Source organism: Myxine glutinosa, chromosome 13 (assembly GCF_964187855.1).
Source record: "Myxine glutinosa chromosome 13, kmMyxGlut1.1, whole genome shotgun sequence".
Taxonomy (NCBI): Eukaryota; Metazoa; Chordata; class Myxini; order Myxiniformes; family Myxinidae; genus Myxine; species Myxine glutinosa.
This window is the reverse complement of record NC_136273.1, coordinates 77866666-77882651: the sequence shown is the minus strand read 5'-3', so window position 1 is coordinate 77882651 and position 15986 is coordinate 77866666. Positions and strand designations below refer to the sequence as shown.

Sequence of the window (15986 nt, the reverse complement as noted above, 5' to 3'; positions counted from 1 at the left end):
AGTAAATCTAATCGTAACACTAATCCCTTCGTAGTGACTGCAAACTTACTGGAAGTTAAAATATATAATCTTCTACATATTAAAGTAGTGGCAGTTTTGTGTCCATTACATAATTACGTCTATGATGTCATTACGATGGCTGGGTCCATCGACCAACATTTTAATTTACTAGTAGGCCTACACCCGCTCACTACGGCAGCTGCAGGAAGGGTCATTCCTCTTTGGGGTATATAGATTACAGTCGATCTATGGTCGGGTCTCAAGAACATTGGGTGTGTGTTCATTTACCAAGTTTCTTGTGGAGAGATCGCCAAGTGGTTCAAGCATTCGAGCAAGCACTCCATTCAAAACCCTTAAGGAATGGCTGGCTTGGCAAGCGCTAGCTAGCTGCTTGGTAAATGAGCACACCCCCAACCCTTGTGGGGTATATTGATTACATTAGATCTTCCCTCAGTTCTGAAAGTAAAACTTTCCTCACGGATGTTGGGATTCCTCCAAATTTCTTTGTTTAATGTTGTAGGCACCAATAGCGACTGTTTGAAAAGCTAATAATATGTGTGTGTAGTTTATAATATTTTACAAGCCCGGCTACGCCGCTGTAAGACTTTTGGTCTTGTTTTTACTTATTCAAGTTTGTCTTCACAATTGAGAGATTGGGACAAAAACGGTTATGTAGCACGATATTTCAAAAAGTTGTGGAGGGTTTATGAAAAATTTTGTGGATTAGTTGGGTAAGTGACAAGAACAAGCCGATTAGAGTTTGGTTGAGGCCCGAATCTAGATCCAGCCTAACTGTGGGATACTGTTCAGCCTGGCCGGAAAAAAACCCAAATGGCAAAACGTTTAAGCAGTTGAGCTTCAATACAATTTCCAAGTCACACAAAATATTATCCAGCAGGTGTTTTATTTATTGGCATGGTTACTTTTTAACAGGTAGAAGTGGAAATCTCTTCAGCTCCAGATTAAAAAAAAAAATTAATAATTGATTTCATTGGCGTGTGATTTTTAACAAGGTGTGCCTTTTTGTAAAGGTAGATAATGAATCAAATCAGTCATCGACGGACTTGATTCGGTCCATAAGAATTATATTGTGGTTTTTGAGGAACAGATTGATATAGGCCTTAGGATTCTGAAAAAGGGCCGTACATGGATGTGTTTTTAAGGATTTTTTATTTTGAAGATTTCTTTGAAGATTTTTTTTGAAGATTAAAAAAAAGATGTTTAAAAATTTTTTTTTAAATAAAAGATTTCAAAAAAAGATTTAAAAAAAAGATTTTTTAAAAAGATTTTCAAAGGTCTTTTTTTAAAAGATTTTTAAAAGATGATTTTAAAAGATGATTTTAAAAGATGATTTTAAAAGATTATTTTTAAAGACGATTTTTAAAGACGTTTTTTAAAAGATTATTTTTAAGGATGTTTTAAGGATGTTTTAAGGATGTTTTAAGGATATTTTAAAAAAGATGTTTTTTTAAAGATGTTTTTTTAAAGATGTTTTTTAAAGATGTTTTTTTTAAAGATAGTTTTTAAAGATAGTTTTTAAAGATAGTTTTTAAAGATAGTTTTTAAAGATAGTTTTTAAAGATAGTTTTTAAAGATAGTTTTTAAAGATAGTTTTTAAAGATGGTTTTTAAAGATGGTTTTTAAAGATGGTTTTTAAAGATGGTTTTTAAAGATGGTTTTTAAAGATGGTTTTTAAAGATGGTTTTTAAAGATGGTTTTTAAAGATGGTTTTTAAAGATGGTTTTTAAAGATGGTTTTTAAAGATGGTTTTTAAAGATGGTTTTTAAAGATGGTTTTTAAAGATGGTTTTTAAAGATGGTTTTTAAAGATGTTTTTTAAAGGATGTTTTTAAAGGATGTTTTTAAAGGATGTTTTTAAAGGATGTTTTTAAGGATGCTTTTAAGGATGCTTTTAAGGATGTTTTAAGGATGTTTCAAGGATGTTTTTAAGGATGTTTTTAAGGATGTTTTTAAAAGATGTTTTTAAAAGATGTTTTTAAAAGATGTTTTTAAAATGATTTTTTAAAATGATTTTTTTAATGATTTTTTTAAAATGATTTATTTTGTTTTTTAAGATTTTTTTTTCTATTTTTTTTTTTAGCTGCGACGAGCAGCTCTATGAGAGGACCGCGTTGTTGTTCTTGTTGTTGGGGTGCCTTTTTGAATAGCGCATTCGCATACACTCGGACGTGCGTTGGTATGAGGTAAGAACATCGTGGACTAAAATCGCGATTTGTTTGAAGAAACCACAATAAATTTAGCTGAAAGAAAAAAAGGACGTGAGTGCATGCGTATAATTTAATGACTGGTCGAATTTGGTAGCGCATATTGCAACGGATATCCTCATGATTCTACACGTCACAGCTGGTGACCACACTGTGGTCATTTTTCTCTTGTTAACCTGTACACTTCATCGGGAGATGGCGGGGGTTGATTAATTTTGTGAAATGAATCTGCGTTTAATAATGACAATATTTGTTCGATGTTCAGGGTGTGGGGGCCCAAGTGGAACAGGCTGTGCACATTTTGTGGTTAAAGGGGGACTCAGAATTAAGAACATAATATAACCCTATGACTTAGTGCACACAAGTGTAGGCTTGTAGTGAATGCAGACTGAGGAAACATGATGAAAGGTAAGAATATTAGCCCAAGGCCAACGGATCGGGGCACGAGCTTCTTTCTTCCAACACAAAATGCAATCTGCATTTGCTAGTATTTTGGTCGTTAATGCCGAAGATGCTTTATGGCCGAGCATAGTGCTGAAGGGTAATGTTAAAGAAAACTTAAATGTGCGGACAAAATTCCTTCCCTCGTTGCTATCACGATGATGTGAGCGGAAACTTTCTGCCTGCACTGGCCGAAGCCGAACACACCAATCAAGTTTGGGAAATGTAAAAGGGGTATTGTAAATCATTCGGTGGTGGAACGGCTTGGTCAACCAAGTCCTCTAGCTGTCATTGCACCCTTTGAAGGGTGTCTCAGAAGTGTGCAAGGATTCTCGAGGAATCCATACAAAATGTGTTTAGCCATCGGTAGTTCTAGGCCTGCAGATTGCAGGACACATAATGGTGTCTTTCCGGTCAGAGTGTGGGGTGAGAGCGGCAGGGGAGGTGCTTCTCCCCACTTCCTATTTCAGAAGGCTCCAAATGATTCACAATTAAATTCTTTGCAAGGTTGGTTTTTTAAAAATACGTTTTGAGATGCCCATATTATAACATGTGTTACGGATTCGTCACTTCCGTTGTTGTGGTTTTCATCCACTGTAAACATTTTTGATTCCATGTACTATTATTGTCGTCGTTTAAGGGAAATAGAGATTACTATTTTCAAAAGGTAAAAAAGTGAAGGTTGTAAATGAAACCGGAACCGGACGACGACGAAGAGGAGGAGGAAGAGAAGGCGGAGCGAGTGAGTCGGACAAGAAGCCGAGCTGCTTCGAGGTCTGGAGCGAACGATTGGCGAACGAGGGTCACGAGTGAACTTTGGGTTTCACGGGAAAGGGATTCCTGCGACAGAGTTGTCATCGCTGTGACAGATAAACCTGCGTGACAGGTTTTGCGGTTGATTCCGGAGAGAATCATCAGAGTGCCGTTACCCCACGAGAACGGGCCGCCGGCCATTTTTACCTCGCGCAGGACTTGCGCTTCACTCAAGGTTTTTCATCTCGCTTAAACCATTTTCACCGCATTCCGACGTTAATCTGGTGTGTGTGTGCAACTTGGCTTTTGAGTGGGAAATCTGCGGTTCGCCGATCGGGAGCCGTGGAACGTCCATACCCGAGGGTGTGATTTCCCAGTCGCCTTGAGGGCACATTTGTGCAGCTTTGGCAGCGGGACTGTGACTGTCATCCGAACGGGATTTTGGTCTCGATTAGACATCATTCTGACGATTACTGGAGCGGATCGACTTTGGCTTGATGCCGGAATAGAGACATTGGGAATGTTCTTCTTTTCGCTCACTTGGAGCACAGTGAGTTATATTGTACGAACCTGATGGTACCATCATAGGAAATATATATTGGTTGTACAATTGATTACTATTGTTGTTGTACTGTTATTCTTGTGTGATCTTAATACAATACTTGTTTGTTGCTAACAATTGGTGTGGTTTCACCATTGATCTTTGACATACAGAATAACACATCTTTCTGCCGTGACTCCTCTCGGGGCTCGGAGGTACACCGTGACTGGGGTCTGGGGAGGAGCATGTAACACACGTCAGAAGATCTGCGATCAAATGAAGTAGCGAGGACATTATGTATCTATAAATTGATGTGTGTGTGTGTGTGTGTGTGTGTGTGTGTGTGTGTGTGTGTGTGTGTGTGTGTGTGTGTGTGTTTGTCATACTTTTTGTGTCTTTTAAATATGCACGTCTATAATTAACTACATACTATTGAAATGTACCTTTTAACTATTTAGACTGCTGATATCCCTTCGACATGTGAAGACCCTTTAAGACAATTAAGACCCCCCCAAAAAACCCCAAAGACCCATTAAACCCCAAAGACCCAAAAGTTCCCAAGGGCCCAAAAGACCCAGAAGTCCCCGAGGACCCAAAAGACCCAAAAGTTCCCAAGAACCCAAAAGTCCCCGAGGCCCCAAAATACCCCCGCATCTGGCAGGCAGGTATGCTAGAAGGTGGTGAAGACCATTGAAAATTTGGTCCAATGGACCGGCGGGCTCCCTAGTCCTGTAAAATGGTGTGATTTTAACCCTCTCATTCCTTCTTCTAACATAGGCCTCCTATATCCCCTTTCACCTCCCCTCCTCTTTATTCATTCTTTTCCCAACCTCCCTTCCTTTTCTTCATCCCTCATTTCCCCATCCTCAAATTCCAATTTATTTTCTTGTCCTCACTCTCTATTCTTTCTCAATTTTGTTTCAATCAATGCACAGTACAACCCACCTGCTCTTTCCCTGTTGTGCATGTAATATGTAATGGATCCACAAACTTTAAATCTAACGATAGACAATAGATACTACACCAAGTTATAAAATAAAGGACAAAACAATGGGAGTTCAGAGTTAAGTTGCTCGGCCCACATACTGTTTCATGTCATTTGCTCCCCAAAAATACAATTTTGACCTTTATGCATTTCCCTGTTATGTGAACCAAATGGCAGACCTTTTGACCTTCCTCACCTTTCAACATTTCTCATCTCATTCTCTTCTCTCTCTTTCTCTCTCTCTCTAATCTCTTTTTTTTTCTTTGTCTGTCTCTGTCTCTCTCTCGCCTGATACCCTTCTCTCGTCCGCTTCCTTTTCTCAACTCCTCTCCACTCCCTTTGTGTACACAGATAGCCTCCAAGTTGTGTTTATATCTCTAACAATATGCAGTCATGCTCAGCCCACAATTTGCTTCGAGACCAATTTTAAAAATCGCCCTTGTTTCTCTACCTGCAGTTCACATTGATTCTACATAGGACTTTCAAACTCCGCACTGATTTGCACCCAGGGTGGAATAAGTCACACCCTATGGCTCCAACTTTTCAACTTAGATAACTTGATAAGCAAACAGATAGCACGTCACAACGGCACGAGTCAGCACCTCCAGTGAGTGCATTCGAGTTTTCAAATGAACCGTGGTATACAAAGGAAAGGCAACAGAGTAGACGCCATCAGGACAAAATGTGCGAGTGCTGTGTTTCAGGGAACAATGTTTCATTTACGCCAGGGGAGTGCAAAGGCAGCAAGGAGAATTGAATGGCAGATTAGCAAATAAAGATGCATTCTATTAGTTTAAAGAAATATGATAAAAGGAGTTTGAGAACAAGTCGAACTGGAGAGGTCATAGAACATCGTACCCCACACGGTTTTGAGACAAGAATGACATGGGCCGGGTCTGTGAGTAGCAAATTTGATTGGTCGAGATGATGTAAATGCCACGATATTTTGTCCAAGTACTGCGAAATGAAAGGGTTTTGAAATGCCAAAAAGTGATTCGTGTTCTTCAGTGTTGAAGTAATTATATAATTCAATTGAAATACTGTGGGGATTTTAAGGGTTGTAAAAAAAAAATCCTGCAAGTTTAGCACGGTTGATGCAGTCTGACACACCACATTATCTAACACGTTACATTAGTTATTTGTGCCTGTAGTTTGTGTCCTTTATGACGTCCCAAAAAATAGTAAGTTTCCTGTTTGGAATGATTTTCAATTTTGCTCGATTGCCAGGCAGGCAGAGAGTCAAAAACAATTTTTTTTACCTTAATCCTCTCTATGCAATCAGTATGAGATTCAAAGCCAAAGTATTACTAAACTACAGGTTCGTTTTCCGATTCGTGTTCAAAATATAACATTCAATTGAAGTTAAGTTGTTCCTTGATCATAAACTGACATTTGTGGAAAGAAAGACAGACAGACAGGCAAAGTGAATTAATTGCTTAACCCCACTTTTCGCTTTGCATGCACGGGGTAAGAACTGGATTCAGCCCGTTGATATTAAGATGGACGTCATGATAGTCCAAGATGCACCGATATTGTAAAATTGGTCTTTCCGTAAAGGGGTTGTGAGGCTATTGCAACACACGCCTGTGCCCATGTGTGTGTCCATCTATATATTTAGGGTTTTGCAATCGTGTGCGTGCGTGCGTGCGTGTGTGTGTGTGTGTGTGTGTGTGTGTGTGTGTGTGTGTGTGTGTGTGTGTGTGTAACGTTTTTTACCATTTAAGCTGTTGTCATCAAATTTTCACATAACGTTATTATGATAATATGGAGCAGGAAAGTTAATAATTTTGTCAAAAGGTGAAAAGGTGGTCAGCGTCACTAAAATCATCAATTTTCATCCCATTGACCTGAAATGTAAATTTACCATTGAGTTTTGTCATCAAATTTTCAACAAAGCTGTATTATGAGAATATGGAGAAGACAGATTAATAATTTTGTCAAAAGGTCAAAGGTCAGTGTCACATAAAATTGTCAATTTTCACCCGATTAACATGAAATTTAAAGAATTTTCATATTGGGTCACTGAATTTGTTCACCAATCAAAAGCTACAAGCCAATTGTTTGTTTTTTCAGATCAAAAGGTCAAAGGTCAAGGTTGCATAAAATGATTAATTTTCACCCGATTGACCTGAAATTTAAAGAATTTGCATCTTAGGTCATGGAATTGGTTTACCAATCAACAACTAGAAGTGAATTATGTTTTAGATCTAAAGCTTAAAGGTAAAGGCTGCATAATATTATCAATTTTCATTTCATTAAAAATCACGGGGCAACCCGGGTTACCGCGTGGTGGATCATATATCTGATCGACAACCTGACGTGAATGAAGAATTAAATTTATGATGTCATCAGTCACGTGGTGGCCATATTGGATTGAAAAATAGAAAGAATTTTAAAAGCTCATTCTCCAGAACTGCTTAACAGTTCGATGCGAAACTTAATACATATGATCAACCAGCCATGGGAAATATGGTTTGAAAAAATTTAATATTCACCTTCATTGACGAAATTTAGCCTTAATGTGCACAAAAATTATCATTAAATATATCAGAATAAGCAATCAATCATCAATAAAGCTACGGATAATGGCAATGTATGTGACATAATAGGGTACACGGATGATACCGGCATACAGGCCATAATAACAGTGGGCCATAATAGTAGCATGGTCGTCGTCAGTTAACAATGCTCATTTTTGTTCAGAATGAGCACGGAGGCGAGACTTTGCATTCTACCGAGTGTTGTTCTAGTTTCCTAATGTAATTAGTAAGATATATGTTCATAACTTTTTTTTAATTCATAATATGAGCCATGGTATACGATTCTGGTAAGTCTTGGACTGTTGTAACATATTCACACTTCTTTTTTTGAATTCCCCAAATATCAATAACATTAATTACAGAGAACCAATGGGAATAGCATTTTCAAACACAAAACTACTGCATGGCTTTGGTCCTTGTATCTACCTTTCACGGAACAGAGCATGTTATAAAAAGGCTTTTGTACAAAAATCCTCATTTCTGAATACATGCAGTGCATTCAGAAAGTATTCAGACCCCTTCACTTTTTCACATTTTCTTATGTTGCAGCCTTATGCTGAAATCGTTCAAACTCCATTTTTTCCCTCATCAATCTACACTCAATACCCCATAATGACAAAGAGAAAACAGGATTTTAGAAAGTTTTGCAAATTTATTAAAAAGAAAAAACTGAAATATCACATTGACATAAGTATTCAGACCCTTTGCTCTGACACTTGAAATTTAGCTCGGGTGCCTCCCATTTCTCTTGATCATCTTTGAGATGTTTCTACACCTTGATTGGAGTCCACCTGTGGTAAATTCAATTGATTGGACATAATTTGGAAATGCACACACCTGTCTATATAAGGTCTCATAGCTGACAATGCATATCAGAGCAAAAACCAAGCCATGAGGTCGAAGGAACTGCCTGCAGACAGAGACAGGATTGTGTCGAGGCACAGATCTGGGGAAGCCTACAAAAAAAAATTCTGCTGCATTGAAAGTTCCCAAGAGCACAGAGGCCTCCATAATTCTTAAATGGAAGAAGTTTGGAACAACCAGGACTCTTCCTCGAGCTGGCCGCCCGGCCAAACTGAGCAATCGGGGGAGGAGGGCCTTGGTAAGAGAGGTGACCAAGAACCCGATGGTCACTCTGGCTGAGCTCCAGAGATCCTGTGTGGAGATGGGAGAAACTTCCAGAAGGACAACGGAAGCCTCTCCTCAGTGAAAGACACATGAAAGCTCGCTTGGAGTTTGCAAAAAAGCACCTAAAGGACTTTCAGACTGTGAGAAACAAGATTCTGTGGTCTGATAAAACCAGGATTGAACTGTTTGGCTTCCGTCTGGCCACTCTGCCATAAAGCCCAGATCGGTGGAGTGTTGCAGTGATGGTTGTCCTTCTGGAAGTTTCTCCCATCTCCACACAGAATCTCTGGAGCTCAGCCAGAATGACCATCGGGTTTTTAGTCACCTCTCTTACCAAGGTCCTTCTCGCCCGATTGCTCAGTTTGGCCGGGCGGCCAGCTCTAGGGAGAGCCCTGGTTGTTCCAAACTTCTTCCATTTAAGAGTTATGGAGGCCACTGTGCTCTTGGGAACCTTCAATGCAGCAGAAATTTTTTTGTAGGCTTCCCCAGATCTGTGCCTCGACACAATCCTGTCTCTGAGCTCTGTAAGGCAGTTCCTTCAACCTCATGGCTTGGTTCTTGCTCTGATATGCATCGTCAGCTGTGAGACCTTATATAGACAGGTGTGTGCCTTTCCAAATCATGTCCAATCAATTGAATTTACCACAGGTGGACTCCAATCAAGGTGTAGAAACATCTCAAAGATGATCAAGAGAAATGGGAGGCACCTGAGCTAAATTTCAAGCATCATAGCAAAGGGTATGAATAGTTATGTCAATGTGATATTTCAGTTTTTTATTTTTAATAAATTTGCAGAACTTTCTAAAAGCCTGTTTTCTCTTTGTCATTATGGGGTATTGAGTGTAGATTGATGAGGGGAAAAATGAATTTAAACGATTTCAGCATAAGGCCGCATCATAACAAAATGTGAAAAAAGTGAAGGGGTTTGAATACTTTCTGAATGCACTGTACATACAGTCACGTGAAAAAGTAAGTACACCCCATGTAAAGTTTTGACTTTTTCAACATATTTCAACATACAGCTATTTGATCTTCATTTCAACAATATTGATAGATAAAGGTGATATAATATAACAAATATCATGAAACATTTACATTTTGTAGTCCATTGTATAATTTAAATATACATAAATGCAAATTTCGCATGTGGAAAAAGTAAGTACACCCTTGGCTCTAATAGGTGGTATTGCCCCCTTTGGCAGAAACAACCTCAAGAAGGCGTTTCTTATAACTGTCTACCAGTCTCTGACATCGACTGGGACAAATTTTTGCGCACTCCTCCATGCAGAATTCTTTCAGCTGTGCGATGTTTGAGGGGTTTCTTGCATGCACAGCTCGTTTCAAATCCCCCCAAAACATCTCGATGGGATTTAGATCTGGGCTTTGACTTGGCCATTCCAGAACCCTCCATTTCTTTCTTTTCAGCTATTCCTTGGTGGATTTACTGGTATGTTTATGGTCATTGTCATGTTGCAAGGTCCACCTTCGGTTGAGCTTCAACTTTCCGAAAGATGGCCTCACATTATCCTCATGCACCGTCTGGTACAATGAAGAATTCATAGTGGATTCTGTGATGGTGTGCTGCCCAGGCCCTGATGCAGCAAAGCTGCCCCAAACCATATTTCCACCACCATGCTTTACAGTTGGTATCAGGTTCTTGTGGTCAAATGCTGTCTTTGGTTTTCGCCAAACATGTCTTCTGGTACTGTGGCCAAATAGCTCTACCTTTGACTCATCTGTCCAAAGCACATTGTTCCAGAAGTGCTGGTCTTTGCCTAGGTGTTCATTGGCAAACTTTAGTCTTGCCCTGATGTTCTTTCTGGACAGCAAAGGTTTCCTCCTGGCACACCTCCCATGTCGATCAAATTTGTGCAGCCTCTTTCTAATGGTAGACTCGTGCACTTCGACATCAACAGTTGCAAGAGCTACCTGTAGGTCCTGTGATGACATTCTGGGGTTCTTCGAGACTTCTTTCAGCATCTTGCAGTCTGCTCTCAGGCTGAACTTGCTGGGGCGGCCTGGCCTGAACAAGATGGCAGTTGTTTGGAATCTTCTCCACTTGTAGATGATCTCCCGGACAGTCGAATGATTGATTTCAAATTGTTTGGAGATCTTTTTAAATCCCTTCCCCGACTTGTAGGCATCTATAACCTTCTTTCTGAAGGCCTCAGAGAGCTCTTTTGATCTCGGCATGGTGACGCTGCACACTTCAACAACAAAGAGCAAACCAAACTAAATGTCTGAGGTTTAAATAAAACAGGTTCCTCCAAGATCCTCTCCAACGATGTTCGAATCATTTGCACCTGAGCTGGTGCACCTGATTCTAATTTTAGGTATTTGAAGTAGTGATAAATGTAGGGGTGTACTTACTTTTTCCACATGCGAAATTTGCATTTATGTTTATTTAAATTATACAATTGACTACAAAATGCAAATGTTTCATGATATTTGTTATATTATATCACCTTTATCTATCAATATTGTTGAAATGAAGATCAAATAGCTGTATGTTGAAATATGTTGAAAGAGTCTAAACTTTACATGGGGTGTACTTACTTACAGTCACGTGAAAAATTACGTTTTTCACTTTTTGTATACATATACATATATACATATATATAAATATATATATATACATATATATAATAGTGATAAAAAGTGATTTAATGTCGTTTAATCCTCTTGTAAAACTATACCAAGTCTCTACAGGTAATATCGATTCGTGTTTGTCGAGTTTGAGATTGTCGAGTCGGTTGAGAAATGTGCACCAACACACAATGGCCTCCTGGTTGTGAAGAATAGCCCTGTCAGTTTAACTGCTATCAAGTACAGCAGCAAGCTTAACTCGTAACGTATTATTTGAAATGAGGTCATGCAACAGTTATAAGTACTACATTGTTTTGTTTTTTGCCAAGTCAATGTTTATGGAAGATCAAATTCACAGCATGAAAGGGTTACAACCAACTTGATAGTGAAGTGGGGAACATATTGAACAGCCTGGAAAATGAAAGGGAAGGAATAGGGAGGACGGTTAACGACAGCAAAAGAGATCGTGCATGCATAGGTATGGGAGACAACACGTCATGGTGATAAACTCTAACCTTGAAGCACACAGGAGAGAAGAGCATGATTCGATGATTGGGGGAGACTTAGGGAGGTATTAGGACTTGCGGGGGGAAAAAGAGTGACGAAGGAATGCAGGTGAGCAGAGAGCCTGGACTGTGGAGGAATGACAAGGAAGGGATTGTAGAAGAATCTGGAAGGGCTTATAAAGGGTAAAAGGCTAATAAAAATGTTAGAGGCGAGATCTGGCTGTTTATGGTTAAACAGCAGTCCATCCGCCTTGTTGTTCAGCTGATCATTTTAGTGCTTTTGATTCTGCAGCTTCCAGGAGTAAAACACTCCATATGGGAAAGCAATACTCTATTCTACATATACTAAAGCAAAGTAGGTTCGAATGACTTCTGAGGTGCCAAAAAGACAAGTTTGACAAATAATTACAAGTCTGCAACTGACTTTTTTTTATAATGGAGGCCATTTTTATAATGGGGTCTATTTAAGAGAGGTCATGGCTGATGATGGTAAGTTCTCAAGGGTCTGAGAGACCATATTTCTTCCAAAGGTTCAGCACAGAAATGTTTGGGAGGATTGGTTTGAGGATCCTTCCTGTGGACTCGTTGAGAGATCAGGTTCCGTAGTGAAGATATGAGAATCTCCTGGATTAAGGACTATGTTCCAATGACAGAGCAGATGAGGATTCTATCAAGTGGTCATCATTTGTGGGTGCAGAGAAAGTCCGCAGGCCTGACCAGAAGAGGGCCTTGAATTTAATGTCACAAGTAAAGAACTTAAAAAGAAGGGCATCTTGCCAAACAAAATCAAGCCTTGGGATGAATGAATGAATGAATGATCGTTTTAAGGCCATTTTCCCCGCTAGAGCGGGGGGTTAGCCTTGCGGGCCCCATGACAATCATGGTTCCCTGTTTGAGGCCATGTTTTTATGGCCGGATTCCCTTCCTGACGCCAACCCTTGATCGCCTCTTACGATGCGCAGGGATACGGTGCACCTATTCTAAATCGGGGTACACACCGTGATCATTCATCCCAACAAGCTGGTACTCAATTTGCCGACCTCGGAAGGACGACAGGCTGAGTCAACCCCCTGGCGTTAATTCAGCGATCGACCGGGATTCGAACCCAGGATCCTAGGTATCCCAAGCCGGCACCCTAACCGCTAAGCCAACACCAGGGTTCAGAACGGTTATGAAGGAGCTTTAACACCAACACCTTGGGATATGTTCAGAAAACTCCTCAGACCTCCGTTTATGGTTTAAGGCCTCCCATCGGTAGTTGAAACGGGAGGAGCAGCATATACACAGTTCAGTAACCGGGATGGAATCGGAATTGCTGATTGTTGATGAGACTATTAAAGAAAAGAAAAGACTTGATATCAGCAGAAATTGAATATTCCATTTCTTTGCATAAATTTGGAAGCAGCGGCAGAGAAAGTTGATGCCAGTATGGTCGATTTTAAAACTAACTTCTTGAGTTTCTTCTTGCATTTTTCAACTTCTAACTCATAAAGTCCAGGAGATAAAGGAAGTTGGGGAGGAAAGGGCCAACTCAGGGCATCTAAGGATGGGATAATGACTTGCATTTTATACACAACACACAGTTAAGATACTCTTCCTTATAAGCAGAGACCACGCAGCGTGGTACTGTTAATGTGGATGGAAAACAAGCACACGCCAGCAACAGATTTTTTTTTTTTTTCTAGACAATCCCAGGTCTTTTATGGAAGGAGACATATTGGATGGTTGAGCTTCAGATGAGGTGGATATTCCACTATGGCTTCCCCAAAGATAAGCGCACGATTGTTGCAAGTCTTGAAAGGTGACTTCGGGTTACGCTCGATTGGCTTTGCCTTCAAAGATGAGGAGGCAAACAACTTGATGACAACCTCCGAACTACATGTCTCCATGTACCAAAGACAACGTATATCTGCAATTGATAATATATCTACATGTAAGAATATCTCGGCAAGTCAGAACATCCACACTTAATATGGGATAAACTGGGGCCTCATGGAAAGACAGGGGTTTTTTAAATAATCATATGAGGTGTCAATGTTATGAGGGCAGATCACAGAGCAGGCCCGTAAGCCTGAGAAAATTTCAAAACTATGGTAATTAGCTTGAGGAAATAGCCATCTTTATGAGCATGTGGTGATGAAGGAGCTAAATGGAGAAGAAGGGCAGCTAATCATATCCGCATTTTGTAATGAAGATGACCCGGCATTGATAAACTCACCACAATGGGGGTGAGACCTACTATGGCTGGTCCTAGTGGAACTAACCTCCAGATACCAAGGTCATAACTAACAGGATATATATAGTATATACACATAGTATCCATCAAAAGGCAGGGGGAGACAACACAGAAAAAGCAGTGCATTGCAGAAGGGGAGGCAATGATACTCCATAACCCCCTCCCAACCCCCAATGACACACACACACACACACACACACACACACACACACACACACACACACACACACACACACACACACACACACACACACACACACACACACACACACACTACAGTAATTTTTCAGTCCAGGTGCTGCAAAATCACCAGACATATAATGGGCTCACCCTCATGGGCAGTGAAGCATTGTAAGTGACTGCCATGGGGGGAGTAAAAGGAGCATGATAGGTTTATGGTGGAGAAAGGGGGGCGGGGCGAGGCTCATGGGAGATGGGGTGGTTGATGGGTGGAAAGGGGTTACAGGGGCAGAACGCATGACCTTTGTCTGAATCTGCCGGTCACTCTTATGGCCGTGCAAACGTTTCAATCGGACCATTGGTAAGTTAAATTACACCGACCAACTGGCATTATATCAGACTAAGAATAGGCGTCGCCCTGAGAATACGAGGCTGGAAAAAGATGGAGTGCAGGTATAAAATAAAAACCGCATTACATGATGCCATTTTGTCTGATAAATGTTCCTTATCGATGATTCCATAAAATTCCATGAATAAGATGATAAACACACCAAATGCAAAGTTTCTCACAATTACCTAAACTTTCGGCAACTGTACTCGCTATGTCAATCGAATAACTAATTTATGCAGGGATGGAAGCTACGCTGCTATATATATATATATATATATATATATATATATATATATATATATATATATATATACAATTATACATACACACACACACATATATATATATATATATATATATATATATATATATATATATATATATGTATAGACACACACACACACATATATACTGTATATATATATACACATACATACACACACACACACACACACACACACATATATATATATAATATATATATACACACACAAACTTAATTTTTTTTTTTTTTTTACTGTGCCGTACCGACTTGCTTGTACACCATATAGGTAAATGCTTTAGATGCAAGCTTTTTCGAAAATAAAATTACAGATTCAGAGAAAATGATGGCAATATAAAGCCATTATCAGTCGTGGGGCCTACCATAAATATGGAAACCGAAGGAACCCAGGAATGTGTCCCGTAACTGGTATAAAAGACGAAATAGACGCTTTTTTAAACTTTTCATCTCGGCCTTCGATACTTTGGGTTAGTTTGCTTGGAGCGATACGACTTCACCTGATAGACATATGCGATAATCATGCACCGAGTTCATCCACAGAATCAATATCTCGAAGTTTTACTTCTTAAAGTTAGTACTTCACAAGTATAAAGTTACATTTATAACTTCCTGGGACGTTTTACACTCTCTCGAGCATGACCTGGGCCCTTTCATGTTCCTGGCCCACGCTACTCGCATCAAGCCAACACCTACAGAAAATGGACACTTACACACCACATCGACCAAGCGGTCCGATTCATTCCCTCCGGGCACGAGGGGACGATCGCAGGGCAGAGCGCGACACCACGAGCTCCGTCGATCCTCTCAAAAGTCCAAACCTTCGGAAGGGGAATTTGAAGAGCGGTTTTCCAGACTTCCAAAAGCAACGACTCACCATAAACAGTCAGGGGCTCCATAAAGTTTGCTGACTGTCAGCAAAGTCAGAGCGCCAGCCCCGGGTAACGTAGGACCGCTGGTTACTTCGCTCGTCAAACCGTCCCTCGTCCCCAAAGAACCCACAAACCCCCACCCAAAGCCAGGAATGTTCCCGCCCAGCCAAGCCCTGCGGCCAGGCTTCTTTCTCAACCCCTATATCCCTGCCCTCGTTCTGCCTACCTGCAGCAGCCCCTACAGCCCTCTCCCTCCCTTTTCCCACATTACGGCGTTGCCCTTTTGACCTCTTGGTCCTCTCTCTGGATTCTCACAGGCTCCA

The 15986-nt window shown here is 40.3% G+C and overlaps 1 long non-coding RNA gene across 4 annotated transcripts in view; it reads right to left on the bottom strand.

Moving 5' to 3' along the window:
• LOC137439040 (uncharacterized) overlaps positions 1 to 15777 on the bottom strand; it is a 63616-nt gene extending 47839 nt beyond the window's left edge. The window contains exon 1 of one of the 4 annotated variants that reach the window (XR_013621246.1): positions 15669 to 15777. This is a non-coding gene — a long non-coding RNA (uncharacterized LOC137439040). Of the gene's footprint in view, positions 1 to 15504 lie in introns of all 4 variants that reach the window. The other 3 variants (XR_013621245.1, XR_013621244.1, XR_010986845.2) reach the window with 3 other exon arrangements.
• Between the last annotated feature and the right edge of the window lie 209 nt (positions 15778 to 15986).